General features: G+C 42.8%; 1 long non-coding RNA gene across 3 annotated transcripts; it reads right to left on the bottom strand.

The window, feature by feature from the left end:
* Positions 1-101: 101 nt before the first annotated feature.
* LOC132347306 (uncharacterized) lies at positions 102-27,393 on the bottom strand. 3 transcript variants are annotated; one of them, XR_009497166.1, is made up of 3 exons: positions 27,264-27,393; positions 25,390-26,103; positions 102-422 (listed from the first exon to the last, which is right to left on the bottom strand). It is a non-coding gene; the product is annotated as an uncharacterized LOC132347306 (long non-coding RNA). The 3 variants fall into 3 exon arrangements; XR_009497165.1 differs by lacking the exon at positions 102-422 and adding an exon at positions 19,970-23,717; XR_009497164.1 differs by lacking the exon at positions 102-422 and having other exon boundaries at positions 19,970-26,103.
* Positions 27,394-27,474: the final 81 nt, after the last annotated feature.

A 27,474-nucleotide genomic window follows, 5' to 3' on the forward strand; every position in this document is an offset into this window, starting at 1 on the left:
ATTCTGTTCAGAAGCAAAGGAAAGCTTTATTCTTTAATCAGAGAATGGAGAGTTGTGAGCTAGGGCTCTAGAGTACACACTCCCCCTCCTTCTCAGGCTGTGGGTGGGGCTGCTTTATAGGGTTCCTGTGTGTGTGTGTGTGCGTGTGTGCGTGTGTGTGCGCGCGCGCGGGGTGGGGTGGGGGAAGGGCGGAGTTCTTATGGGTCGCGCACAGCTGTGCTGCTCAGGGCTCCAGACCGCAGGGCCGGGTTCAGCATCTCTGCCCGTGGCCCGCTGCCGCCATCTTGAATTGCATGGTGTTTGCAGCGCTTCTGCTGAGCTGAGGTGTTGACGCAGCCATTTCGCACCCGGCGGGAGCTCTGTCCGGAAGCACCGGATGTGGGTCCTCTGCACGCGGCCCTCTAGGAGCGAGTGAAACTAGACTAAGCACAAAGGAAAAAAAAAATAAAAGGTTAGACTTTATTTTATTACCCGGAACCTGTTTTTATTTCCCTGGGAATTTTTAATGGCCTTTGCTGGTGACAGCTTCCATCCTCTTAGAATCTCTGGTCCAAAAATAGTGAAGTAATGTCTTAAGGGGTGTGAGGTGATGGTTTCTAAAGTCAGCTCATAATGTAAAATTTTATTATCGTCAGTATACTTTCTTTAGTAAGTCCACCTAGTTTTCTCACATCAGGTAACAGATCCCTGTTTTTCAGTTGAGAATCAGTTTGCATTTAGGGGTCAAGTTGAAATAGATACACATTCGTATACACACATACACATGTATCTCTGTCTCTATGTCACTCTTTCTCTCTCTTTTTATCTCCAAGCCCTTCGAATTATATTTGGGTAATTTAAACACTTTCCCCCCACCCTCACCCCCACCCGCCCACACAAAAATGAGACCATATTTTTCTTTTCCTTTTTTAAAGATTTGTTATTTATTTAATTTATTTTTGGCTGCGTTGGGTCTTAGTTGTGGCATGCAGGACTTTCACTGAGGCATGCGGGATCTTTTGTTGCCACGCGCGGGCTTCTCTCTAGTTGCAGCATGTGGGTTTTCTCTCTCTAGTTGTGGTGCACAGGCTCCAGCGCACATGGGCTCTAGTTGAGGCAGGCGAGCTCCGTAGTTGTGGCACGTGGCATCTTAGTTCCCTGACCATGAACTGAACCCGCGTCCCCTGCATTGTAAGGTGGATTCTTTACCATTGGACCACCAGGGAAGTCCCCGAGAACATATTTTTCTGCCACTTGCTTTCCTTAATATTTGTCCAAGTCCCTTCACATAACTCTACTTTAATCTTTTCAATAGCTACATCATTGTTTATGGGGGTATTATCATTTACTCCATTCCCTTGTTGACAGACATTTTAGTTGTTTGTCATTGTTTCTTATAATGAACAATGTTGTCATAAATATCCTTTTACATATATATTTGGCTTTCTTTTCTAAAATAACTTTTTATGGTTTAAAAATAATGCAGGGGCTTCCCTGGTGGCACAGTGGTTAAGAATCCGCCTGTCAATGCAGGGGACACGGGTTTGAGCCCTGGTCCGGGAAGATCCCGCATGCCACGGAGCAACTAATCCCGTGCGCCACAACTACTGAGCCTGCGCTCTAGAGCCCATAAGCCACAACTACTGAGCCCGTGAGCCACAACTACTAAGCCTATGTGCCACAACTCCTGAAGTCCGTGTGCCTAGAGCCCGTGCTCCACAACAAGAGAAGCCACTGCAAGGAGAAGCCTGTGCACTGCAATGAACAGTAGCCCCGACTCGTCGCAACTAGAGAAAGCCCGCACGCAGCAAGAAAGACCCAATGCAGCCAAAGATAAATAAATTTATTTTATTTTTATTTTATTTATTTATTTATGGCTGTGTTGGGTCTTCGTTTCTGTGCGAGGGCTTTCTCTAATTGCGGCAAGCGGGGGCCACTCTTCATCGCGGTGTGCGGGCCTCCCACTGTCGCGGCCTCTCTTGTTGCGGAGCACAGGCTGCAGATACGCAGGCTCAGTAATTGTGGCTCACGGGCCTAGTTGCTCTGCGGCATGTGGGATCCTCCCAGACCAGGGCTCGAACCCGTGTCCCCTGCATTGGCAGGCAGACTCTCAACCACTGCGCCACCAGAGAAGCCCCCAATAGATTTATTTTAAAAATGCATATGCGTGGTTAAATTTTTAAAGAAATTTACAGAAAAGCATATGCATAAAGGTGAAAATTTAAAAATCATCCTTAATTCATCACCATGAGATACTGAGTCTCAGTTTCTCAAAATATTTTAATTTATTTTACTAGAATTTAATAGAATAAAAAGAATTGAAGTAAACCAAAGTCTTCCTTCACTCCCTGCCCCCAATTCCTCTATATTTAAAAAGAGATTGTGAAATAGTAAGAGAATGGGAACATTGTGTGTTGGGTTAAACTTTATCTTGGTATGTACAACTTTAAATTTTCATGTAATAAAACTTTGTCACTTGTGGAATAAAAATCAGAAAACAACTATGATGGCTAAATAGATAATAAACACACAATACAATTTAAAAATTTTATTGAAAGGAACAAAATTTAAAACCTGAACCCTCTAGAAGACAGTAATTGAGAAAGCCTGATTGCCAAGAAAATATTCAATAAAAGTGACAAATTGCTTGTTGGAAAAGAAAAAAAGACATCTTAGGAAAACAGTTACACCTGCTATCTATTCTAAGCCCAACAAAATTAATCATGAATTCAGAATATTAATCTTACTCTTCCCTCAATTTTTTTTTTCCAAACTGGGTTCCTAGTGTCAGTGATATAGAACTTAGAGGTGAGCACTTGCAAAAATGACTTTACAGTCTGCTCTGTGAGTCATCTAGAGACCATACTCAGAATCTTGCCTTATTTAGTGCACTTCCTCTCTTGCCCCGCCCCCCCCCCCACCTCATCTATTTACTTTAATTTTTGCTCAGAGAGACCTGTGGAACTTGCGTTTGAGTGACATGACTCTCTTGCCAGGAAGGCAATAAATTCAACTTTGTTTATGACTGTTATTTGGTCGTCTTTGTTTCCTACTGGTTACTGATAACTCACTATCAGTTGTCCCAAATCATGTTCATTTTAGCTTGATTGTGAATTTCTAGCAAGGCTTATACCGCACCCCCCACCCCCCACCCCCCGCCCCCGCCAAGTTTCTAACTGCACTCTTCCCTTTTGGTAGTCAAAGAGTCTCTTGTCTTCACTTCATCTTTAAGAATGTCTAGATTTTCACATGTTCAATTTGCACAATGACATCTATTTTTATTCTTGAAGTTTTTGTCCCAGAGACCTGTAACTTCCAATTCTAGTTTTGACACATTGTATTTTAGGTTGTCTTCATAGCTGTCAGATTGGGATTCTTTCAAAACTTCTCTTTTATTTCCACTCTTTTTTCTTCCCTTCCTCCCTTCCTTCCTCCCTTCCTTCCTCCCTCCCTCCCTCTCTTCCTCCCTCCCTCCCTCCCTCTCTTCCTCCCTCCCTCCCTCCCTCTCTTCCTCCCTCCCTCTCTTCCTCCCTTCCTCCCTCCCTCTCTTCCTCCCTTCCTTCCTCCCTCCCTCTCTTCCTCCCTTCCTCCCTTCCTTGACTTGGGTCTTCATTGCTGCACGTGAGCTTTCTCTAGTTCTGGCAAGCGGGGGCTACTCTTCGTTGCAGTGCGTGGGCTTCTCATTGCGATGGCTTCTCTTGTTGTGGAGCACAGGCTCTGGGTGCGTGGGCCTCAGTAGTTGTGGCCTGTGGGCTCCAGAGTGCAGGATCAGTAGTTGTGGCGCATGGCTTAGTTGCTCTGCGGCATGTGGGATCTTCCAGGACCAGGGCTCGAACCCATGTCCCCTGCATTGGCAGGCGGATTCTTAACCACTGCGCCACCAGGGAAGCCCTCCACTGTTTCTTGTTTCCCAGGTCTTTTTCCTGGACTCCCTTATCAGTTTGTTGGAGTACATCCTCAAGTAATTTTTTGCAGAGAGGGTGCACAAGAGAAAGTTTCAGAGTCCCTGCTTTTCTTCATATGGCTGGATATGGACTTTTCATTTGAAATAATTTTCTCCATACAAAGCTTCATGTAGGGACTTCCCTAGTGGCGCAGTGGTTAAGAATCCGCCTGCCAATGCAGGGGACACGGGTTCGAGCCCTGGTCCTGGAAGATCCCACATGCCACAGGGCAAATAAGCCCGTGAGCCACAACTACTGAGCCTATGCTCTAGAGCCCGGGAACCACAACTACTGAGGCCGCGTGCCACAACTACTGAAGCCCACACACCTAGAGCCTGTGTTCTGAAACAAGAGAAGTCACTGCAATGAGAAGCCCTCATACCACAGCAACCCCACTTGCCACAACTAGAGAAAGCCCGTGTGCAGCAACGAAGACCCAACACAACCATAAATAAATAAATAAATAAATAAATAAATAAATAAATAAATAAATAAAAGCTTCATGTAAAACCCAGAAATTTCATTATTTAACAACTGACACTAGAATTCATTTAAGGAAGGGGACTGTGAGGGGTGGGAAAAATATACTGATAAGCTCTCATGGGTAGAAAAAAGGGATAAGAGTGTGTGGGAGAGACCAGGAGAAAAAGGAAGTCAGCTACACTTCTCATTATGAGACAAGATGGGGAGCTTGTACTGGTTCCAAGAGAGCAGAGCACTGGAAAGGGGGTCTGATGCCCAATGTGAACTGGAATATGTTGCTGTGATGGTGCTTTTGAAAAAAAATGTGTCCACAAATTCTTTGATCCTCCTCTCTTCAAGAGATAGAGTTTAATTCCCCTTCCCCTGAGTGTGGGCTGGACTCAGTGACCTGCTTCTAATGAATAGAATAAAGCAGAAGTAATAGTGTATGACTTTGAAGACTAGGTCATAAAAGGCGCTGTGGCTTCCATCTTGTTTTTTTAATTGAAATATAGATGATTTACAATATTGTGTTAGTTTTAAGTTTAGAGCAAAGTGATTCTTTTATATATATATATATTTTTTTTTTTTTTCAGATTATTTTCCACTATAGGTTATTACAAAATATTGAAAATAGTCCCCTGTGCTATACAGCAAATCCTTGTTGCTTACCTATTTAATGTATAGTAGTTTGTATCTGTTAATGCTATACTCCTAATTTATCCCTCCCACCCACGCTTTCCCTTTTGGTAACCATAAGTTTGTTTTCTATGTCTGTGAGTCTGTTTCTGTTTTGGAAATAAGTTCATTTGCATTGGTTTTTTTTTAGATTCCACATATAAGTGATATCATATGATATTTGTCTTTCTCTGTCTGACTTATAATCTCTAGGTCCATCCATGTTGCTGCAAATGGCATTATTTCGTTCTTTTTTATGGCTGAGTAATATTCCATTGTATATATGTACCACATCTTCTTTATCCATTCCTCTGTGGATGGACATTTAGGTTGCTTCCATGTCTTGGCTATTGTAAATAGTGCTGCAGTGAACATTGGGGTGTATGTATCTTTTCGAATTATGGTTTTCTCGGGATATAAGCCCAGGAGTGAGATTGCTGGATCATATGGTAGCTCTATTTTTAGCTGTTTTTTAAAAAATTTTTATTTATTTATGGTTGTGTTGGGTCTTCGTTTCTGTGTGAGGGCTTTCTCCAGTTGCAGCAAGCAGGGGCCACTCTTCATCGCGGTGCGCGGGCCTCTCACTCTGGCGGCCTCTCTTGTTGTGGAGCAGAGGCTCCAGACGCGCAGGCTCAGCAATTTTGGCTCACGGGCCTAGTCGCTCCGCGGCATGTGGGATCTTCCCAGACCAGGGCTCGAACCTGTGTCCCCTGCATTGGCAGGCAGATTCTCAACCACTGTGCCACCAGGGAAGCCCCTATTTTTAGTTTTTTAAGGAACCTCCATACTGTTTTCCATAGTGGCTGTACCAGTTTACATTCCAACCAACAGTGTAGAAGGGTTCCCTTTTCTCCACATTTGTTGTTGACCAATGGAACAATCACACGGTTTATAAATGTTAAAATAACTCAGGCATTCTTTAAAAAAAATCTTCACTGAACATTATTTTTTTCATTGCAAAAGTAACACCTGTTCATTGTATCACATTCAAATACAGAAGTATTGTTTAGGGTTGAGACCCTGTTGTACTTATCTCCATAGCTCCAGTACCCTACAACGGGGCCTGGACTTCCAGAGGCTTGATAAAGTTTACTGAATGAGTGAATGAATGAATGATTCCTGCTTCCTTTTCCCATCTCCTCACTTACTACCTTCCCACTCACATTTAAAAGAAGGTCAAACCCTAAAAGTTCTAGAATGGTGCTCCAGGAATCGAGTTTCAGCTGCTATGGGGGCCCGGGGAGAATCAGGCTCCATGGGTGGTGGGCTGGCCAGGTTTCAGGCAGAGGGGTACTGGGTTCCCCCTATTCTAAGCCCCTCTCATTAGGGGTGAGGCTGTGGCTTACATGAACTGAACTCTGACAATAATCCCAAAGGTAACTGCTTTGGGGATACCGCAGCTCAACTACAGTGTTATGAGGAGTTTGGAGGGGCAGAAATTTCTGGGTGACAACAGGCTATCTGGCCTCGGGGGTGTCATTCCTTGCCTGGCCTCAGTTTCCTTTATGAGTGTCCTTTGCCAAAGCCCAGCCTGGGAAAAACCTGAGGTCATTAAAATTGGTATCTGGCAACATCCCAAAATGCCAGGAACAAATTCATCCCTCTGATTCTTCAAATTCTTTAGAAAATATGGTCTGACACTGTGGAAAGGGCAAGTTACAGAACAGTCTGTACAGAGCGTACAGAGCTTTCTCTGTTTGTAACTTTATTCAGTTTCTCTGCATAAAACCATGTTGGGGAAGGCTGTTTGCCAATGTGTTATCTGTGGTTATCTGAGGGGGTGGGAGGAAATTATTCCGGTAATTTTTATTTTCTTTTTGGTGTGCCTCCAAAATTTCTACAATGAACATCTATTACTTTCCTTTTTTTTTTTTTAAAGTTATTTATTTATTTTTGGCTGTGTTGGGTCTTCGTTGCTGCACGCGGACTTTCTCTAGTTGCAGGGAGCGGGGGTTACCCTTTGTTGCGGTGTGCAGGCTTCTCATTGTGGTGGCTTCTCTTGTTGCGGAGCATGGGCTCTAGGCGCGCAGACTTCAGTAGTTGTGGCACGCGGGCTCAGTAGTTGTGGCTCGCAGGCTCTAGAGCGCAGGCTCAGTAGTTGTGGTGCACAGGCTTAGTTGATCTGCGGCATGTGGGACCTTCCAGGACCAGGGCTTGAACCCATGTCCCCTGCACTGGCAGGCAGATTCTTAACCACTGCACCACCAGGGAAGCCCTATTACTTTTCATAATCAAGAAATCTTTAAAAAATTGTTGAAAAACCAGGCAGTTTGATACATGCCCTTTGTCCTGCTTGGTAAGTCCACAACTTGCTTCTAGATAGAATAAAAAGAGGAACCATCCATGCAGCCTTGTTAGTGGAGATTGTCAGATTGTCTAATGTATTTGTTTTCCATTGCTGTGTAACAAGTGACCACTGGGTTAGTGGTTTATAGCAGCACACGTTTATGATCTCACGGTTTCTGTGGGTTGGGAGGCCAGGAGTGCCTTAAATGACTCCTCTTCTCTGGGGCCCACAAGGCAACAATCAAGGTGTTAGCCAGGCCACATTCTCATCTGGAGGCACGAATGGGGAAAGCCTGTTTCCAAGGTCACTCAGGATGTTGGCAGACTTTTGTTCCTTGTGGCTATAGGACTGAGGGCCCCAGCTTCTTGCTCTTCCTTTGGTTGGAAGCTGCCCTCAGCTCCTAGAGGCTAACTGTAGTTTCTTTCCCCACGGGCTTTCCCAATATGGCCACTTCCTTCAACAGACCAGCAAGAAGGGCCTCTAGAGCAAGTTTGCTAGTAAGATGATGTCTTATACCATGTAATGTAGTTACAGAATGACATCCTATCACCTTTGCCACATGCCATTGGTTAGCAGCAAATTGCAAGTCCCACCTCAGGGGGATGTCTGACTTGAGGGGAAGGGATTACACAAAGGTGTTGTTATGGACTGAATATTTGCATCCCCCCAGAATTCATGTTGAAGACCTAACCTCCGGTGTGGTTGTATTTGGAGATGGGGCCTCTAAGGTAGTAATTAAAGTTAAACGAGGTTATAAAGGTGGGGGTCCTGATCTGATAGGATCAGTATCCTTGTAAGAAGAGGCACCAGAGACTTCTCTCGCCTCACACACACACTGAGAAAAGGCCACAGAAGGACAGAGGGAGAAGGTAGCCGCCTGTAAGCCAGGAAGAGAGCCTCCCTAGAAACCAAATTGGCTGGTCACCCTGATCTGGGGCTTGCAGCCTCCAGAACTTTTTGGGTTTTTTTTGGCTGCGTTGGGTCTTCATTGCTGTGCACAGGCTTTCTGTAGTTGCAGCGAGCGGGGGCTACTCTTCGTTGCAGTGCGTGGGTTTCTCACTGCGGTGGCTTCTCTTATTGCGAAGCATAGGCTCTAGGCGTGCAGGCTTCAGTAGCTGCAGCACGTGGGCTCAATAGTTGCGGCATGCGGGCCCTAGAGTGCGCGGGCTTCAGTAGTTGTGGCACGTGGGCTCAGTAGTTGCGGTGTGCGGGCTCTAGGGTGCACGGGCTTCAGTGGTTGTGGCGCATGGGCTCAGTAGTTGTGGCTCACGGGCTCTAGAGAGGAGGCTCAGTAGTTGTGGCGCATGGGCTTAGTTGCTCTGTGGCACGTGGGATCTTCCTGGACCAGGGATTGAACCTTTGTCCCCTGCATTGGCAGGCAGATTCTCAACCACTGCACCACCAGGGAAGTCCTAGCCTTCCAAATTTTGAGAGAATACATTTTTGTTGTTTGAGCCATCCAGTCTGTGGCATTCTGTTATGGCAGCCTGAGCTGACTTGGACAAGTGTGAATGCGGGGGGCACTGATCATGGTGGGGGCACCTTAGAGTCTGTCTGCCACACTTAACATTGTGAGGGTGGCTGGAATTCCAAACAGAAATTCCACACAGAAATTCCAGAAGCTTCTAGGTAACATGTGGGATATTTTTTTTAAATACGGATTTTCTCCAGAGATCATCAGTCTGTAGGCCAGTGTGGGGCCTGAGAAGTTCCAATAGTCCTCCCAAGGTGATTCCAGTGTTGGAGCAGGTCATCCGTGTTTGAGGAATAGAGTCCAACAGCTTCAAATTCCAGCCCTGCCACTTCCTAGCTATAGGACCTTAGATCAGGCACTTCTCCTTCCAGCTAACGTTTCTTCATCTGCTGAAACATGACAAGTTATTAAAAGAAAATAAAAAACACCCTCTGGGGAATTCCCTTGTGGTCCAGTGGTTAGGACCCGGCACTTTCACTGCTGTGGGCCTGGGTTCGATCCCTGGTTGGGGAACTAAGATCCTGTAAGCCACACAGCACAGCAAAAACAAAAACAAAGGTGGGATGAATTGGGAGGTTGGGATTGACATACATACACTAATATGTATAAAATAGATAACTAATAAGAACCTGCTGTATAAAAAATAAATAAATTTAATTTAATTTTAAAAAAATAAATTAAAAACAAAAATAAAACCCAAAAACCAAAAACCAAACCAACAAACAAAAACACCCTCTGGTATTAGCAGCTCCTCTTTCCAGTCCAGCCCCAGCAAAGGAGCCTGGAATTGCCTCATGTCCCTCTCCCCATTCCCCTAGGCCATGGAAAAGTTTGAAATCAGTAGGGGGACAGGGTTTGGGGGCTGTTCAACCATGGAGGTGACCTGGGTCTTGCTTCTCCTTATGGCTCCTTCTGGAGGATGCTGAAATATACCATGGGGGCCTGGAGAAGGTGAGGGTCCAGGTGTAGATCTGAGGTCAGCTGGGGGATGCAGATAAGGGCCAGTGTTACTGGACACCAGAAAGAAAAGCAGTCTTCGGCCATGCTGTGCACGAGCGGGTAGAGCAGCCTCTGTGTGCTGACTGCCAGGCAGGGGCCTCAGTTTTCTGGCATCACAAAGAGTGCTTGGCTAGGGGGTAGGGCTGTGTGTGGGCAAGTTGACTCAAGACAGTATTAAGTGACCTATAAAGTATGGGAAACTTCTTGAACTAGGTCTATGAAATAAAATTCACACCAGAAACATGTCAAATGAGAGGATGCATGTAAATTGCAGAGCCCCGTGCCTGGTACATACTAAGCGTTTACTAACCAAAAGTTATTTTTCTATTATGTCAAAATCTCCTAGTTTGAATGCCTATAATGCCTTTGTTCTTATTTATCCACCATCATGGGTCCTATTGTTTTCTAGGCTGAGAGATTTGTGGCTTGGAGGATGAGGCTTTGCTCTCTACAAACGGAGGGACCCTCGTTTTCCTCCTCTGTGGTGACTGGAGTACTCTGAGTATTAACTGATATAATAAAGGCAGAGGGCTTAGCTCCATTCCTAGACCTAGTAAATGTTAGTTATTTCCCTGTATTGTAATAATGATATCAAATGCTGGCAGACTAGGTGGCAGGGACATGTTTTAGTCTGTGAATCAAAGGATATTTGAGTGAAATATACTACCAGGGCCAGATTCCTGGGTATATGGCCTGTGCCGTCACAAGGGCCCCATACTTTGAAGAGCCCCATGCTCAGGAGGGCCTCGCATTTGGTTTAATGCTCTGGTGTCACCATTTTGAAATTCTTCATACTTTTTGAACAAGGCCCCTGTATTTTCATTTTGCACTGGGCCCCGCAATTATGTAGCTGGCCCCATCATACTACATCTTGACTTAAGTTCTTAGGAGCCATCTGCATGTGAAATTTCTAAAGTTCTTATAGCTCTTTATCTTGTACGAGTCTTGATATTATCTTGAGTGCCTTCCTCTATATGAAATTTCAGAAGGCAGGGGTAGGAGAAGGTGGACACTTGAGGATTAGAAAAAGGGGAAGGAGCCAGAGCTGGGGAGAGTGTTGAGGATCCCCTTTGTACAGACCTGGCACCTGCAGCTGTGTAATAGCATGTGGTTTTCTGTAAGGCCCATGTGTGAGGCACAGGGAGGCTTGACTCGAATTTTCTAAGTGGAAGACAGAGCATGGAATAAGAGAAGCAAGATACTGGGGGAGAAGCAAGGAAGGAGGGGAACGAGCAAGTTCTGCTTCTCCTTCTTAGGCTGTTAGGCCCAAGGACAAGTACAGAAAGTGAAGCCAAGGGTATCTAGTTATCATAAAACAGGTCCACACAGTCGAGGCCAGGCTCTGGGGGACAGAATGCTATTAGAGCAGGGCTCTTTGCCTAAAAAGAGGGAACTGGGAGAGGTATCCAGGCAAAGAGCCATAAACACAGCCTGAGCCCTTGTTCCCTTTTTGGGTGCCCCAGGCACAAGGAAAGTGCATTCTATTTGGCAAAGTGCTAAGAACAACTTGGTATCGATTTGCTTTTCGGCTAAAGCCAAGGAGGCCTGTTATTATAGACTTGAGGTTTCCTGAAACTTTTCCACAGTCACTTTTGATTATTGCAAGTTTTCCCATCGTTAGAGATAATGAAACAACCCAAAGTGGCTGAAGGGCTTGTTTTGGGCCAGGAAGTGATGGGAAGAAACTGTGTAACTACGCAGTTCCTCTGTAGGATCCTTGAGGAGGTCTGATCCTCTCCCACCTTCCTTGGAGACCCCAGCTAGACCCCCGCTCTGGGGCTGGCTCCCTGGGCTGTCTCAGCTCAGCGGTGGTGTGTGTGTGTGTGTGGCCCTGGACTACTCTGATTTCATGCTTGCTTTGTCATGTACTCTTCAAAACTTGTGGTATAACGCAAACGATCACGCTGTACATTTGCAGCGTAAATTGTAAAATACACAGAATATACTGCAGTATAATTGTGCTGGTCATGAGAGAAGCAGAGAATTTATCTTAAAATGTTAATTCATAGTGCACTACAAACGATGTGTTCTGAAGATGGGACGCAAGTTGAACGCCATTTTGAGGACTGTTGTCACTGTCTTTTGAGCATGTCAGCAAATCTTTGTGATTGGAGCAAAGTCTGGGCTCACTGGTCATCATGTTCCTCCTTCCCTCCCCCCCATCCTATCCCCACCTCAACTCTGAAGGCTTTGAAGCCCTGATCTGTGTATGTCTCCGAAGACCTAGACCACCTAAAACAGCATCTGGACTTGAATACTTTCTCTGGGCTGTCTTCTCCCCAACTCAAAACAGTCTCCCAGGCATCTTCCAAACTTGAGAAGTCAGAGCTCCTGTCCAAAGAGGCCAGGCATTGAGTCAAGCACACATGACTGGTGTGTTTCTGTTCCGCTGCTGTTGCCTCAGCAAATGACAAGGATGAGCCCAGGGCTCCCCAGGGCCCTCAGCGCTTGCCACTTGATGCAGTTGGCTTTGGCCCATTTCTCAGACCTAACAACTAGGTCTGATGTCAGTTACTTTCCCTAAGACTTGAAGGCAGTTCAGGATGGCAACCTGGGATAAAGCCATAAGGTCTTCTGGGATATTCAGAATTAGACTTGAGCAGAAAAATATCTTTTATTTTTGTTTATGTGAATGACCAGGGTTCTTAACTCTGTATATTAAACCTATTTATATATATATATATATATATATTTTTTTTTTTTTTTTAACACAAGGAACAGTGGGGAGTCCTAGGCCTTGATCTGATCAACCCTCTGGAACGTGCTCAGGCTCCAGACTGGCTGTCTTCTCTGATACAGATGAAGAAGGACATATTTCTATTAACGGGAATTGGACCTCTTTAATTCAGGCTTCCTACCGCATTTGCTAACAGGCCAACTGGCACAGGTGGCATCCAAGGACCTCAGCCCACGAGAGGAATGGAATGTGACATGTTTTGCTGCCACCAGCACTCCCAAGGGTGATGGGACAAATAAGGAATTGATTTTCCTTATAAAAGAGACTGAATAATAGCATGTGTGTGTTTCATGGACACTGACAAGTTGAGGTTAAAAGGATGGCAGGAGAATGGCTGTCTGGCTGAGCCGAGAGGCTTCCAGGGAATTGTTGCCTTAATAACATTAACATTTACTGAGAACTTACTAGGTACCAGGCACTGTGCTCAGCACTGTGTGTGCATCATCTCTCCTAATCCTCACAATCTTTGAGTTAGGGACTGTTGCTACTCCTCTTTTTATGAATAAAGAAGCAGGCTCAGAGAGGTTAAGTAACTTGCCAGAGTCCTCAGCTTTGCCAATGCAGAAACTTCTGTAGCTCAGTCTACTGGAGTTAACAGGTTCTAGCCTGCGTCTTACAAAATGATCTCATATTTCCTAAACACTTACTATGTGGCAGGTGGTGGTAATAAGTTGAATTGGAATGGTTTAGTCAGGACTCTGTCCACTTCGTGAAGAGATGACAACTCAAACTGAATAGGCAGAAAGTGGATTTATTGGCTTGCAAAAAATGTTCAGGGTTAGTTTTGCTTCAGGCACGGCTGGATCCAGCAGACAAAAATGTCTTTGAGATTCTCTTTCTTAGTTCCCTGTGTAGGTTCCATTCTCAGATGGGCAATCCTGTGGTGACAAGATGGTTGCCAACAGTGCCAGCCTTGCAACCTTACAGATCTAAATTCAGAGGATTAAAAACAGAAGGAAATGCCTTTCTCTGTTGTTTAAACACCCTTCGCCCACCAACCTCTCAAAATTAGCTGTTTGTATAAGATTGGTTTGGCTTGGATCATATACTCATTCCTTTCCAAATACCCCGGCCAAGGGGCTACAGGGCTCTGGTAGGTCAATCTGGGTTATGTGCTCACCCTGGAGCCACGGGTAGTTAGCGTATGGACAGGAAGTGGAAGAGGGCTGAAAACCCAGAGGGCAATTGATATGCAGTTATCAAAAAAAGTGGGGATGGATACTGGGGAGACAAAAGCAGCAGTGGGGGGTTCTGGGAACATAAAGAAGGGGCACTTAGCTAATAAAGCAAGTGGCTAACTTATTAATTTATGATGGGAAATATATGCCTGGTTCATGACCCAACTGGACACCCACTTAGGGCACTGCCCTCTTGTCAGTAAGTCCAGCTAGGGGCAGGTTGCTTCAGTAGTATAAAATTAGAACAAATGGAATTACATGTTTCCAAGAAATACTTCCATCAAACTATTTGTGGGCAAACAGGTTCAATTGCAAGGAAGAGAAAGCCTTAAATACCAATTATATAAAGAGGACAGAAGTTTATTTATCCTGTAAAGCAAGCCAAGCGGTAAACAGGTCAGGCTTGGTATGGTGGCTCCATGTTTATCACGCACCCAGGCTCCTTCTCACTTGTAGCTCCATCACCATTCACACATAGCTCCTTCTCCTTCACAGTCCAAGTGATGTGTTCAAGTTCCAGCCATTGAGCCCACATTCTAGCCAGCAGAATGGAAGGAGGAGGAGATGGGCACACACTCTTTCAAGGACAATCCCATAAGTTGCTCATGCCCCATTGGCAAAAATTTAGTCAGCAGGTTATACCTATCTGCAAGGGAGGCTGGGAAATGTGTTTATTCTGGGACGAACAGATACAAGGAGAGCACAGGTCTTTGTCAGAAGGGTACCCTAACAGACAGCCCCTTCTAGGCTACAGACTGGCCTAACCAATGGTTGAAGACCAGTCACCTGGAACCCAAGCATCTTCCAAAGGCAACCCTAAATATCTAAGACGTAAGCAACTGTTAATCTTTGTTGCCCTCTTTTTATTTATTTATTTATTTTTGGCTGTGTTGGGTCTTTGTTTCTGTGCGAGGGCTTCCTCTAGTTGTGGCAAGCGGGGGCCACTCTTCATCGCGGTGCGCAGGCCTCTCACTATCGTGGCCTCTCTTGTTGCGGAGCACAGGCCCCAGACGCGCAGGCTCAGTGGTTGTGGGTCACGGGCCCAGTTGCTCCGCGGCATGTGGGATCTTTCCCAGACCAGGGCTTGAACCCGTGTTCCCGGCACCGGCAGGCAGATTCTCAACCACTGCGCCACCAGGGAAGCCTTCAACCATTCCCTGTGATGGGCTTTCAAGTCATTTCCATTTTTCTGTGACCACAGGCCATGTTGCAGTAAACCTCTTGTACTGATGTCCTTATATCTCAGTGCTCTTAGTTCTTTGAGATGGGGTCTTTGAAGCAGGACTGTTGGGTTAAAAGGTACATTTAAAATTTGTAATCGATATGGCCAGATTACCTTCTATAAAAGATTGGAACAATCCACATTCCCACCCACAATGTATGAAAGTTTTCATTTACCCTAATTCTTGCCAGTACTAAAGGTCATTACTCTTCTGATTGATATGTCATTGCTGTCTGATTGATAGTTGACCAATGGTATCTTGTTGCTTTGATTTACATCTTACTGACCACATGTACACGTGATCTTCTTTCATATGCTTATTGAAAAGCAGAAAACCATAACGGTTTAAAGACTCTGGAGTCATTCCACCTGAGTTTGTGTCCTGGCTCAAGATGTGTGACGACCTATTGTATGACTTGGGCAAGTTACTTCATTCCTCTGAGCCCGTTTCCTTAGCTGAAAAACAGGATATTATCTATTTCATAAGGTAAGTAAGTTGTGAGGATTAAAAGACATAGTACTTGTAAAGTACCTGAAACTCTATCCAGCACATAGCAAGTACTAAATAAATGGTTAGTGACTATTACTGTTGACCTTTTAGATTTCTTACCTATTGGGTGTTCTCTACTGGTGTGATTGTTTTGTAGTGATCAGTTTGTGGGAACTCTTTGTATATTATCCATATTAATCTCAATCTGTCACTTACGTTGGAAATATTTCCCCAGTCTATCATGTGTCTTTTATAGATACAAGATTTGTTTTCCCAAAATTTCTGTTTATGTAGTCAAATATGTCTGTAATTTCCTTTAGAGTTTATAGGTTTCCCGTTTTGCTTATGATCTTCCATCATAAGATTATAAAAAGTCTCCTAAAAATTCTTCCAGTATTTCATTTTAGCATTTAAATTTGTAGTCCTTCTGGTATTTTGTGTGTGTGTGTGTGTGTGTGTGTGTGTGTATGATGTGAGGTAGGGATTTGATTGTTCTCTATGCACCTTACTGGAGCTCTATTTATGTAGTAGTTACACGTCAGATTTAATTTAGAAACTTCATGAAAAGAGAAATTTGGAAGAAAATATAGTATTTATAGCAGTAAGTAACTGGGTAGTTCTGAATATTAATGAGTTTTGATTTTTTTCTCTTAATGGACTCTTCCCCTTCATTTTTCACATGAAATATTACAGGAAACTCCAACATACAAAATTGGCTATTACTGTTTGACATGGTGAAAGATAACAAAGTTGAGGAGTAAGATAATGAAGAGCCTTGTAAACAAGGATAAAGTTTTATAATAAAAGTTTAGGTTTTATTCTGAAATAATGAGGGGAACGATTAAAAGATTTTAGACAGAGGAGTGACACAATCAGCTCTGCAAAGAATGGACTGAAGTATGACAACAGCGGAGGCAGAAACACCACTAGAAGGGCATCACACAAGTCCTAGCAACAGATACTGTTCCCTTGGACAAGGGTGACGGAAATGGAGATGGTTTTGGGGTATATTTACATGACACACTAAGAGAATTTAATGATTAATAGAGATGTCTGGGGTGAGAAAGAAGAGAGGGAAGTGTCAAGAATAACGCCCATGTTCTGGTTTGAGAAACAGGGTGGAGGATAGTGCCATTTATCAAGAAAAGGAAACAGTGGAAGAAGAGCAGATTTTGAGGGGAAAATGGTGGGGTTAGTGTTATCTGTGTGTTAATTAAGTGGGGGAATATCCAGATGACAAGTGGTCATTCAGATCTGGAGCTCAGGATATATGCCTGGGCTTAAGATAGGAATCTGGAAGTTATCAACATACAGTTGGAAACCACAAAGCCATGGAACTGGATGAGATTTTTTAGAGCGTCTATAGGGCAAGAAGGCCTAAGACATAGGAGGGACACTGATTCAGTTGGGGTACTCTGACTGTAAGCAAAAAAAAATCAACTCTGGCTACTGGGCCTCTGCATATGGTTGTACAGGGGATACCTTGTGCAGCCATAAGTAGTTTACTGGAAGGATATGAGGAAGCTCACAAAAATTAGAGAATCTTAACATTCAAGAAAATCAGGAACCTGGGCAACTGAGGAAATCTCAGTAACAGGAACTTACACGCCTCTTACGTATTACCTTCTGGTAGCATGGGAGAGGGCTAGCTTCCCGAAGGAAAGGTGGGGTGCTATTCTCAAAAAAGGGGGAAAACTACAGAGTAGGCAAATACAGCTGTCTGCTGTTCTATCCCTTGGCTGCCCAGTACATGCATTCTTTAGGAACAATTTTATAAATGACTCCATTCAACATACTGTAGAAAATGAATTCTTCTTCTCCCCAGGCGAGATAACCTAAAATAATTTCCAGTTATCACACCCAGTGTCAAGTCTAGATTTCTGGGTGATAGTCATTCTTCTCTAGATCTTAACCCTGTCTTGACAATCTACAACTTATGGATTTACTGTTGGATTTACCAACACACCCATATATATTAGTCTGGGGACACTGCCAGCAGAATAGCTCAGTTCCAATGGAGGGGAAGTCTGACTGGGCTAACTTGGATCATGCTCAAACTTCAGCCAGGAAATATGAGAGGCAAAGTACTGAAATGGAGAGAGAGGAGAGGGATAAAAAGGTAAGCTAGGAAATATGGGTAGAGGCTATATAGATCTTATTTCCACAAGTCATGGGGCTGGAGCTGGTAGTTGTCCCTTGGTATGCATGGGGGACTGGCTCTAGGACCCCAGTGGATACCAAAATCTGCGGATGCTGAAGTCCCTTATATAAAATGGCATACTACAGTTGGCCCCCTGTATCTGTGGGTTCCACATCCCCAGATTCAGCTGTGGATTTTGATCCACGTTGGTTGAATCCAGGTGCAGAACCTGTGGTTATGGAGAGCTGACTGTGCTTATCTCTTCCTCCTTCACTATACACTCTCTGTTTTCTTTAGCCAAAGGTTTCTGACTAATGGGAACACCCAAACTTTTATTCCTAAGGTATTTGGGGGTTGAAATTTTCCAAGTCTTTTGAATCTTCCCAGATACCAGTACTCCATAAGTCAGTCTCTTTTCTGATTGCCTTAATTTTCACAAAAGATCTTACCAACGCAGCAAATTCAATCAGCATCATAATTCTGCAACTTGTGGAATCAATCTCCAAGTTCTATTGCAATAATTTACAATTATACACTCCTAACTCAATGGTTTTGGCCTTCCTTATCCACTTCAAATTGTCCTATTGTCAACAGCTAACTGGTTATCCAAATGTTGCCTCAATAGGTACATGATTCCAAATGACAAGGGGGAGCATCTTCACTAGCTGTTTTGCCACTGCAAATTGCTCATTGTCCTCCTACCCCCACTGCAGCACACACAGAGGAAGTGTTCCTGCTGCCTTTCAGTCTCAGTGCAGTAATCAATTCCAGATCCCCCATGTTCCTGAGGGTTTGAAGCCTACTATTTAACTGTTAAAGCAACAGAAACCAGTCATTTGGTTGCAAGCAAGAGAAATCCACTTTGGCTGACAAATAAAAAGGGAACACAACGAAGATATATGGTGGTCTGAGAAACAAAGGAAAATCTGGATAGCTAGGCCTTGACAACAGAAACCAGGGCACCTTTGGGGATGTCATCGGATGAACTCTTATATGGTTTCCTTGGGACACTACCATCAGAAGGACTCAGCTCCTATAATTTTGTGTCACCTCTCTCAAGACTCAAAGTCCTGATGGGAGGGGAATTTAGACTGTACAAGCTTGGATCACACAATCCAACCTCAGTCAGCCAGGGAGCATGATGCAAGAATACTGTCATTTACGGTATTCCCACAGAATGGGAAGGAGTAGCATTCCAAAGGAAAAGTGAAGATCACTAAAAAATGGGGAAATGATTTTGGGAGGGGAGACAAAAATGAATGGATGTCTGCTACGCCAATATTTAAATGACGAGAAGAACTAAACCTACAATGGAGCAACAGCCAGGAAGGTAGGAAGAAAATGACACTTGAAGAGTATGCCAAGATGCTGGTGGCAGTTGTTTGTGCTGCTGAAAGTTCAGATACGATGTTTATGTAATGGACTTAACAATAAAAGGCCATTATTGACCTTGACTGCAGCGAGATCAGAATACTCAAAGATTTCGAAGAAAATGAGACTTTTTCCTTCTCTCTGCCTAGTGTGAACCTGCAGTAGAGGTCTTAAAGAGATTAATGTTGGTTGAGAACTGGAATAATCTTTCATGAACACTGAAACTATAAAGTTCATAAGCTAAATATGCTCAGACATTAAAAAGTAAGGAAAAATTACTGAGCTCTGAAAGATGCAACAGTCTATCAGTTTGAGTAATGGATGAATATATTTATCTAAATATTCACAAATATAAAGGCAGGTCTTTAAAATTATTTAACAAAACAGGCTCAGTGTTGAGTAACTTGCCAAGGTCAAACAGTAAGCACTAAATTTAATTTTAAAAACTCTTTATTTTAAAAAAAAGTTTAAAGTTTAAAATAAAGTTTAATGTGAGTAGTGTAAAATATTCAAATACAGAAATGTATAAAGTTGAAAGTCTCATGTAATCTACACTGTTCAAAGAAACCCATTAATAGATTTTTCTATGCATTATGAACATAAACACATAAATTTTTAAATGAGTTCATTGTACACATTTTTCTAGCAATGGTTTGTTTCATTTAATAATCATGGCCATTTTTCCATGCCCATACACAATAAATGTATTTTATTCATTTTAACAGACATGTAGATTTTCTTATATGGCTGAACCATGTATTATGTAACCAATTCTTTGCTGATAAATATTTAGGGTTTTTTTGGTATATTTTTCTACCATGTAATTAATTTTTATGCTTCTGTAATAACCTAAACATTGTCAGTTCCTGTTCCATTTTATATTCTGGATTGGAAAATAATTTCAGTGTGGCCTTGACCTCTAGTTTAGTATTTAGATCTGTCAAGTTTTGCTATTGGTAGATAGTAATATTAGGACTCAATTTCAAGTAATAGAAACCCAACTCAAAGTAACTTAAGCAAAGAAGGGTATTTATTGGTTCACATAACTGAAAAGTCCAGGGGATATACTAGCTTCAGGCACGGTTGGATCCAGGGGCACAAACATTGTCATCAGGACTCAAGTCTCTCCAACATTTGGCTCTGCTTTCCTCTGTACTGGCTTCATTCTTTGACTGGCTCATTCGATATGGTGGGCCCTGTTGGTCTGAGCTTTTCATCCTACAGAGCTAAGCAACCTCAGTAGAGCTTCTGAGCTTCTCCTCCACAGTTCACTAAACTCTTAGGGTTGGGTATCACTGGACCAGCTTGAATCACATGACCATTCCTGAACGAATCACTATGGTCAAGGAGATGGACTGTGCTGATTGATTAGGTCTGAATTAAATGTCCACCCATGAAACCTAAGATTAGGTCAGATTGAACCACATGGACTGAAAAGAAGGAGACGAGGTTCCAAGAAACATCAGGGAGTTGTTGCAAAGGGATGGAATTGATGCTGGTCAATCAAAAACAACTGATGTCAGTGGTAAGACCAGATATTGAAAAAGTTTAATCTCTGCTCATAAAGTTGAATGGTAACAGCTGGCACTGTTCCTTCCTTGACAATAAATGTATTCTGGAAAAAATCATGAGGAGTAAGTTTGTCTTCTACTCAGGAGGCTTGTAATCCATTTGAATGGAATAATCATGTCCAATAGCATACTCTGGATGATACAACAGAGTTTCAATGTAAGTAAACTCAGTGGTCGTGAGTTTGAGAGCCCAACTGTCTTGCTGACATGAAGCAGGACAACCAGCCTCCCACTGGCAAATAGTTCTGTGACGCTCATCAAGTCAGTGGTAAATTTTAAGCTCAGTGGAAAAGTTTTCTTATGTTCCTTTGAGTCTTTTGCCAGGTTGAACTGGTACATTTCTGTTGAGTACTGGCAAATCAGATTCATCTCTGTATTACTGTAGAACAGAGGAATGGACAGTGACTTCAATCTGCTCTGCTCCTTCAGATCTGGTAGAAAGGGTCCCAAGTGCTGAAAATGACCTAATATATATAGGCATAGAGGCTTACTCTGCAGTTAAAAAAAAAAAAAGCTGCTGGTCAAGGAGTATACAGCACGGTCCTTCCTGTTGTGAACATTAAGTCCTGGTGGGTGAGGTGCAGGCTGCTTCTGTTCAAAACCCCTTGGTGGAACTGGGTATAAGATAGACCAAGATCAGCTATAGTCTTCTCAAGGACAGCCAGTCTGATTGCAGCAATATGTCAAAAAAGCAGGCAAGGGCTGTGTCAGGTAAATAGGCAAGTAAGTAAGGTACTTTCAGCAGGGCCAGCCATATCAATAGCCAGGCTATGATCTAGAAGAACAGGCAGTTTAATATCGAAACTCTGTACATTAGTTTTAACCCTGAGTACTCCAGGGTTAATCCACAGCGTTTATTCTGGATAAAATTTTCTGATCTTAAAGGGCCAGTCAGGTACAGCAACTTTCATTTTCCTGCTCATCTGCCCAAGAACTTTCAGCTCAGGAGAAGGCTATCTCCTTAATCCAGACTTGAGGTTCTGTTTAGGAGTCTATGCTACATCTGGGAGTGATAGGGTTGGGAGAGCCAGGTTCATCAAGGTTGGCCCTACTTTCTTTGGTAATCAAGTCTCCATCTTCTGTAACTCAGCCCATCTCTGAGAATCATCTTATCAACAAGTCAAGGCCTCAGATTGGTTGAATGGTACTGCTGAAAGATGAGATCTGAGGCATGGAGATAGTAAGATACTAGGTTTGAGTTTTATGCTTTTTCCACCATCAATTCTTACACACAGTGTACATCAGACTCTTGAACAGATGATCATCTTTACCTTTAGTCCCTCATTTTGACAGGATTAAAGGGAATGACTGCCAGTGTAGATCAATGTCTTTTTCGGTCAAGTACAGGAGAAAAAGAAAATCGAGCTGACATTTTGAAGGCAATAGAAAAACTAAGCTTGTAGATAATTTCTTCTTTACAAATAACAGTTGTACATACAAGCAGGCCAGTCATCAGATTTTATTTGTTGAGGGTGAGCAGTATAAAGTAACCAGACTTAGGCCTTGTTTGATGATTTGTAGACTGACTCATATAATCACAATTAGTCTAGAGGATAAGAGACAAAAGATATAAAGAAACATTTCCAACATTTAACCAGTGCATTCGTTAAAGTAGCTGAGGACAGCGGGCCCTTAAGTTGACTCTGAAGAAATGAGACTTTTCTCATGGCACAAATCAAAGTCTACTTGTTCTACATGATCTGGTCTGGGAGGAGTTCATGAATCAAATCCCTCCTGAACAGGTAAGTTGTCTTAATGCCTGAGAGTATTTCAAGACAAGGAATGAAGTCAGCCACTCTGATTCAGTGTAAAACAATAGTACTGAGACAGATGAAATTCCATGAAAACATCCACAAGGACAAGGGACTGTGGTCTTGTGACATTAGGAAGCAACAGCAGGAAGCTCTTGAGTCTACTGATAAAATCTTTAGCTGCAGGCTTTGTAGATTTCCAGTCAGTCTACACTTCCAGCAAAAAGGTAGATGATATGCAATTTGAGATGCCCACCAAGTAAGCTATCATGGCCTGGTCAAAAGGCCTACCTCCAAACATCATTAACATCAACAGCTGATGGTACCAGACATCAAAACACCCATCTTAAAATCTCTCTTGGCTGGAAGAAAATTTTCGAAATGGTCACATTTTAAATCACACAGACGAGAAAGGATGTTCAGAGACTGTCTCTTGTGGATCAGGTATTACATGCAGTTAGAACTGAGTATTCATAATTTTGGAGACTAGGCAGATGTGCCAGTGACTGAGGAATTGTTTTAGCGATTTTTCAAAGGTTATTAGCTCATTTATCCTGGAAACAGCAGTTAAACTGAATAAAAACCAAGAAGTAGTGTAACTGCCACTGGTTGAGTGATAGTGACATAGTCTGAGAATATGAATAATAACCAGGTACCCTTTTAGATAATGTTGCCAGTCTTTGAATTCTGCTTTCAGTTTATAGTTATCCCTTGCACACAAAGTAGAGTACCATGGCTGAGAATGGGTGGTCCAATGTACAGTTGCTCTAATATGGCCTCAATGAGACATCAACTTCAGCATCAGCTTCAATACCTGGCGATTCATGTATCCAAGGAGGATCAAGACTTCAAGGTCATGTATTTCAAGTACCACTAGAGCATCTGGTGTTTGTGAAAGAAGCTGGGTAAGGGGGTTTGTCAGTGTAGAGTATGTATGAATTGCTCTCTGGCTATATCAAATCCAGGAATCACTGGAAGTCCATCTGTAGGTAGAGGGCTATTACTCTAGGTCCATTTGATACCACTTTCGGCCCATATGACTACTCTGGGGGGCAAAGATATGCCCATCTTCTTGTACTTTTCTGAGTTTGCCCACAGTAAGTATTCCTAAGAACATTCGGCATCAACTGAACATGGATGGTGTTGGGTAGAGGTACAGAACAGAATGCCATTCAGGTCGAACATACTGTTGTCTAGGGCAGTGGTTTTCAAACTGTGTTCTGAAGAGTTCTAGTTGTTGTAAAGAAGTCTCCTTAGGTGTCACCATGGTGGTAAAGTAAGATGCTTGTGGCAGGTTTCAGGCCCCCCACTTCTGCTTCCTCCAGAGCAGCTTCACTTTTACTCTGGGCTTCCATAAAGTTTTCATTCAAAGGGCTTCATGGCCACAAAGACTTTGGAAAACCAATGATCTAAGAATAAGTTGTTCACAAAATGCTGAAATACAAAAAATAGGTCACAGAAACCAGAAACTGTGTGAGCAAAGCCTGTGGTAAGCCAAGGTGTTTTCCTATTTATTCTTTCCCTAATGTGGGCCACATTACAAAATGATGAAGTTAACATTCAAGTCTGCTACAAATTCAGATTGCCTGAAATTGGGCTTGTAAGTGACTATCAGAGAACAAGGCTATTGGTTTTAAGTGACAATAGTGCTGGGGTTTTTGCAGTCAGCATACAGCTGCAAAATGCATTCATTTCTTTGTTAATATTATTTCAAAAATTCCCTGGCTGGATGACTTCTCTTCAAGTATTAATAAGATCTCAGTGGGCCACAACTCAAATCCTAAGAAAATATCTCCTTCTCACCCCTCCTCCCCCTCTTCTCTATTCTCCTCCTCCCTTCCCTTCCCAGTCTCCTCACCCACCTGAGATGCAATTCCCTTAAACTAGATTTACAGCACAATTCTACGGACAGAAAAGTATATTGCTAAATGTCATGGAATTCATCTAATTTTGTGGCAGAATTAACTCCCCCCATCCCCATCCCATGTATCCCCACAAATCTTCTAGAGGTTTCTTTGACAGAAAACAAAGGTAACTGTCAAGATGTGGGGCTCTCAGATGAGGAAGACATACTAATTCAAGTAGTTATTGACAAGGTAAACAAAGGGGGGGTTTCAAAGATGCTGTTTATTCCTGGGTCTCCAGGGTAATCTGTTGGCAACCAGGAAGCACTGGCTATACTGCTTTAGAGCAGTTTTCCCATTCCATTAAAAGGAATGCTGCAAAAATAACTTTCTGTGCTTGATTAAACTTAGGACACACTGGACCAAACAGCTAAATGAGGCTCTTTACCACAAGCCTTCTGAGATCCTTTAATACACTACACTGCATTATGAATCAGGGAAGGGGACACATTTACAGTATTTTACCACCTTACTGGACTACAGAAGCTCTATGATATATATTACATGTGTATATCAAATATATACACACACACACACATATATATGAACAGTACTGTTCTAAAAAAATTGATGGCTCATTCTATGTAAATATTAGTTTGGGGATAGAGGACCACAGGTAGATCTTGGTGTCCAGGAATATTAGTAAGAATTAAAAGAAAAAAAAAAAAAAAGACATGATATGAACAGGGATCTCCAATCAACTAGGCCATCTTTGGGAAGACCATGAAGATACATGAAAGATCTAAAAGCAGCTTTGTGTTTCGTAATGGGTAATCTTGCTGTCAAATGAACATTTGTTTTGTTGACTGGACAGTCTACTCCTAAATGTCAGAGATGCTGTAATGGAATTCTGGTCTAGGTACAGCTATCACAAGATTACATGTATGACATCCTGACTGATCGAGGGCACCAGATCAGGAAGTTGGAAACTTTTCTGGGGTTCCCACTCTCCAGTTATTTTAACACTGGGTAAAATAGAGGCTAAGTTAATTCCAAGGAGAGAACTGGACTAGGAGTCAGAAGGCCTGGCCTCTACCACTTTGTAGCTGTGTCACCTCGGATAACCTTTTAAATTTCCATTTCCTCATTTGCAAAAAGGGATTATAATTTGTGTTATTTGATAATTGACATTAATGCATGTAAAAGTGCTTTGAAACTGTAAAGTGCTATATAAACATAAGGGATTACCATATAGGTTCTACCTGGATGTATCAAGAGGCCTTTTCTGGAATCTGATTGGAGCTTTGTGAGATGCTGTTAGGTAAAGGGATTCCTTGGTAGAATTTCTTACATTTGTGTGAAAAGTTCTGGTTCCTGAGTAATCCCAAAGAAGATGCTGAGAGTTCACTGTGCCTTTGTTTTAATCCCAATGGGTCAGAATATCTGCTTGCTCATTCAGTAGGTTACTACAGATTTGACATGGAAAAAGAATGGGGTCCAGATTAGATACTTCCTGAATTTCAATCATTTAAGATAGTGGGGCATGGTCCAATGTGGTTCTCAAAAAGATGTTGCCATTCTTCAGACAGTGCTGATAACTAAAAATCCCCTGGTCCAAATTTATTACGTGTCTCTGAAGGCTTTAACTGAAGAAACGAAATGCACACTCATGGAACAAACAGCCTTTGTTGTGATAAAATAGCTTCAGCTATTTGGCTTGAGGAGTTTGACTTCACTACAAAAGGCTGTGTTGAATCTCGGTAGAACAGTACAGGAGTGGAGGTGAAGGCCACATCATGATGATTCGCTGGATGCCTCCTGGGTCACAGTGGTCCACTGGAATGATGTCTTCTTCAGTAGTAAGGTGGTAGAATCACCATGGGCAAAAATCCAGGTACCAGATCTGTAGGCTGATGGAATAGCACAAAGGTGGTCAGACGGTCCAGGTGAACACTTGGCAACCAGGAGGCACAGGACTGGAGGGGAGAGGGACAAAACATATAAGATAACAAATGCTTGGAATTACAAACAAAGGACTCTAACACTGGGGTGGGGCTGCTGCCAGCACATGAGCTGCTTGACGGATACTAATTCTTGACAAGCATAGTTTAGAAGCTGACAGATAATAAATGGGGGGAAAAAGCCTTATGATTAATGATCAGTGATGATAAGAACAGAAAGAGTTCTCTGGTAAAGACTGTTTCCAGTCTTTCCAGTCTTGAGGACAAACTGTCTTAGGGAAGCAGCAAATAGGAACTGCCCCAAGTCTCATACTTTGGGGGAGTAATTTGATTATATTCAGGTTGCTGGGCAGTGGTTGGTGGAGAAAGAAGTGGCTCCAAAGGTGGTATGAGAACTGGATTTAATTTTATATACCAACACCAAAGCAAAGCAAAGGAGATACTGTTGTTCTTCCTTTTCCAATGCCTTTCACAAATTGTCTTATGGTCTTGTACTTGTAAAAGCTATCCTTAATTACATTTTCATAAGATTCCATCTTGAGTGCGAGAGAATAAGGTACGCAGGGAATAAGACCCTGGCCCTTGCAACCCTCTGTAATACCCTATGCAGCAGAGCAGTTTCTCTTTATACTTGAGGGCTCCCTAAATCTTTTTAAAGTTAGAATTAAAAAATAATAAAGCATGAAATAAAGGAAGAGACATGGCCCAAAACTAGTGACTTTTTCCCTAATCAGGAGTAATTAGGTTATCACACAGCAACTAAGCAAACATTTCTTGAGTGCTTATCCTGAGATCGCCTGTTCTCTAAATTCCTTCTTTCTACTAATGCTTCATATGTGGTAATATGTCTGGGCAAAGATTCCCAAGACAAAGCCCTTGCTTTCATGGGGCTTGCTATCTGGAAAGAGCTAATGCATGCAAAGAAGGACTTTACAAGCTATTTGTATACAAAGATAGATAAAAGATATGTAACAACACATTATAAAACTTAAAAAAGATAATTTCTGGCTAAAGTTAGGAAATTCATGAAGGAAAGAGCATCTGAGTTGGGTATTGAGTAAATGGCAGTTTTGATAGGTGAAGAAGCAGAGGAAGGCATTCCAGGGTAGAGAAGAGAGCACAAACAAAAGTGCAGAGATGGTAAAGAATAAGGCATTTTGGAAAATGGCAAGTACCGTAGTTCACTGTGGGTGGAGCATCGCCAGAGTTTGCACTGAGAGTGTGGCGAAAATTCAGGTCTCCGAATTCCCAGTAATAGCGCTGGTGGCAGTGTTTGCTCAGTCATTGTCTCTTTTCTCAAAGCGAGGAAAACAGTCCCCAAATTCAAAAACAAAAAAAAATGCAGCTCCCAAGTTCCTGTCACATCTTGATAATCTCTTCCAGGTC

This window comes from Balaenoptera ricei, chromosome 14, assembly GCF_028023285.1.
Source record: "Balaenoptera ricei isolate mBalRic1 chromosome 14, mBalRic1.hap2, whole genome shotgun sequence".
NCBI classification, from domain to species: Eukaryota; Metazoa; Chordata; class Mammalia; order Artiodactyla; family Balaenopteridae; genus Balaenoptera; species Balaenoptera ricei.